Here is a 3,788-nt window from a genome sequence, read left to right as displayed (position 1 = left end):
TATATATATTTATATATATATATATATATACTTTTTTTTTTCTCACCCAAAGCTAATGTATGGCTTAATAAGGCTTGGGAGACTGCTACTTTTAGGTTTTGTCATTCATTTATGGTTTATTTATTTTTTATTATGTTTTAGAGTTCAACCCAGGTTCCAGTGCACTTTCTTTGTATGGAAAAGTGCAGGCTGAATATTCTGCCTAATGTCTTCTTATGTGCTGAACCGAGAAACTAAAAAAGTTTGGAAGAATGAGTAAATTATGACAAATTTTCCATTTGTTGGACGAACAATTTCTTTAGACCGAGGAAAATAAACTAGCTTTTCAACTGTCAAACCACTTACTTTGTTCCATTTTTTTGAGTAAAACGCGAAAGGTATTTTCCCAAGGTGATGCAATTACAATTCCCATTTGTCCGTTTAGACAGATTGACAGATCATCAAAACGTAGACTTATACTGACTGAAATATAATTGCCTTGTTTGGCATGCGTGTGAGCAGTAGAGCAGAAAATGGAAGCTAAATTTTGGCCCACCACACCCCCTGTCCTCTTTACACACTTTACAAAACAGAAGGGTATGTAGAACAGGCAAAGTGGAAAAGCTTCCTCTCAGCTCTTTGCTTTTAAAAATAACAGCCATTTTGGTTAAAAGGGCTGAGCAGAGAGCCAGTGATGTATAACCAAGACCTTGCATTTAATTAAGCTGGCCTCTTCCACTTTTCTGCAAGCATGCATAATCATTTCATACACCGTGATATCATCTGCCTAATGCGCTATTTTACCATACAGTTAAACCTGGGCGATAAATCTCGCGCAGCTTTCTTTTAATAGATGCAGGCTGAATAATGCGTGCATTAGATTACCGGCCCAGCGTTGTGTGTGAGAGGAAATGCTTTACAATGATTAGGGCCACCTCTCCCAGCGGACACCATCTTCATGCCCCCGCTGAGCTCCTGGCCAATTGTTTATTTCATTTCTTCTGCATCAGATAATGCATTCGATGCACAACATACATGAATATCTGCATGTGAAATGCACCCTGGCACTGCACAAGTAAGGGTTTGCCCTGCCTTCTAATTTAAGTCTGAATAAGTTTTTTTAACGTTGCATGACACTGCATGACAAATTATATTGTCTTTTAGGTCAAGAATGGACAACACTCTTATCTCTGCTTCCTCCAAGCATAGCTGCCCTCTTTTTAGCATTTGTGCTCCTGCAAAGGGTTTTGTTTGCAAATGTGTGGTAGGCATGCTTCATCGTATTATGGTAATTACAAACGGGAGACTGAAGTCATTCTGTGGCAGTTATTAACCCCTGAAATTCAATTTCACATTTTCTTTCAACACTCATTATTTTGCGAGATTGACTTAACATATCATGCTGGGCCACGGTCGCAATGCTTCACCGTCCTGCTCATAAGATTTCTAGAACAGTGCTAATGGATTTGTTAATTACCACTTCGACATCTGTCTTCTTATGTGGGAAGAATTAGCAAGGAATAACAGCCATATTCTGATCTCCCCATGACTTACACAGATTATGACAGATGTCAAAACAGCTCCATTAATATTAATGAACACCAGCTCAAACTAAACAGTGTAGTTGAGTAGTTTATGCTTTAACATGTACATATTGTACATGTCAATCATCATGGTTAAAATGTATATGAAAATATAAACATATATCTTACATATATCTCATTGTCATTTTTGACTTTTCTAATTCATGACTTTTCTAGTCCTGCAATGTCACAAATATAGGTTAAAAGTAAAAATACTGTATTCCATGTCTCAATTACTGTGAGCTCATAAAAGCTGCATGCTTAATAAATGTACATACATTATGAAAACGCTTAAATAATTTAATTGTAGAATGTCACAGGTCAGAGCAGGTCAACTTAATTTTATGTCAACTATCAGTTACAAATGGTGACAAATACAAGCATTCTTAAAGATATTTTTGTATTCTTTGTTGGATCTTTTTTTTGTTTTTTTGTTTGTTTCTTAGATTATCTTGTGGATATTATTTTGTTAATTATTATGTGAAAAAGAGTGAATTCAGGTAAACTGGGCCATATTTTGTAATTCACCCTATATCACGCACCCTATATTATAATTTTGCATCCATATGCTGTCTCTCCTATAGTTTTAAGAGATACAGTATAAAAATAAAGGGATAAAGGAAAATATATACAGTATGTTAATTGTGAATCCATGCATTTTTTTTTTTATTATCATTAGTATTATTATGAAATAACACAGCCCACATACACTTTCACTATACCTGTGACATCAATTTTATGACACAGTATATCCAAAAAAGCTAATTTATTTACAATAGACAAGTTCCAAGTACTAAAATAAAAGCAATGTCAAAAGTATAAAAGTATATTACATACAGTTGTGGCAAAATTATGCATTAAGAGCTGGGGGTTGTTAACTTTTAGAATCGAATGATTGGGGTAAACTTTACTTATTTAGTCTTCTGGAAAACATGTATTTTATGCAGCGTATGAAGGGCAGTACTAAATTAAAAACTATGATGTTTTAACAAAAAAGAAAAGAAAAATGTACACATATCATCATCCTGTTCAAAAGCTTACACCCCCCGACTCTTAATGCATCATGTTGCCTTCTTGAGCATCAGTAAATATTTTCACCTTTTGTAACAGTTGTGTATGAGTCCCTCAACTGTCCTCAGTGTGAAAAGATGGATGTCAAAATCATACAGTCGCTGCTCAAAAAGGATCAAATATGCAGAAAATGCTGGAAAACCAAAGAATGTGCAGGACTTGGAGGATTTGTCTGAAGAACAGTGGACAGTTGAACTGCTCAGTACAATACAGGGATTCATGAACAACTATCATAAAACATAAATTAAAAAAAATTAAAAATCAGTCAAGGATCATCCAGGTAACAACACACAGTGTTGAGGTATATTATCTTTTTTATAAATTCAGTTATTTTGTCTTGTGGGGTATATGTAAACATCTGTTATGTGAAATAGCTTATTCAGGACAGTACAAAAAATTATCTCTTTTTCATGATCTCTCTTGTTTTGTTAATATTATAAATATTGTGCATATTCTGCAAGGGGTATGTAAACTTATGACCAGAATTGTGTTTTAGTTCTCAAAAACAGTAGAATCTCAATAAGGGTGACTTTAGTTATTCCCAAATAGTGCTACAATGTTACATTGCTGAGCACTGAAATATTATAAGGCTGAAGAAAATTTAAATAAGCAGTCACGTGTAAAGCATGGCCTCCAGTCCTGTGCTACAACTCTATGAAATCCAACCAGTGTCTTACTACTGACATTGACAAATTAAGTAATTAAATTTATGCAATCTTTGTGCACGGTTAGCCTTTGAATGCTGCCAATGAATGCACAAACTCTGGAGCAGGCTAGTTGAGATATTAGATTGCTTCTGAACTGACAAATCATGGTCGCACCATATACATATTTAAATGAAGATAACAGAAGATTTCAATGCACACTGGCTGTCAAGCTGTTGGAATCACTTCTATAAAGAAAAATACGCACATTGTTTACAGTGGCAAGAAGATTAGTTCCATATAGCACAACCTACCAAAGAGTTATAAAAAGTGTATGAGATAAATCAATATGAGGTCGTTTAGGAAGTGAGATCGGGGGGAAGTCGTGGCCTAATGGTTAGAGAGTCGGACTCATAACCCAAAGGTTGTGGGTTTGAGTCTCGTACCGGCAGGGATTGTAGGTGGGGGGATTGAATGTACAGCACTCTCTCCCACCTTCAATACCACGACT

Source organism: Sinocyclocheilus anshuiensis, unplaced genomic scaffold, assembly GCF_001515605.1.
Source record: "Sinocyclocheilus anshuiensis isolate Anshui unplaced genomic scaffold, SAMN03320099.WGS_v1.1 scaffold1434, whole genome shotgun sequence".
Taxonomy (NCBI): domain Eukaryota; kingdom Metazoa; phylum Chordata; class Actinopteri; order Cypriniformes; family Cyprinidae; genus Sinocyclocheilus; species Sinocyclocheilus anshuiensis.
Note: the sequence above shows the minus strand (reverse complement) of the source record.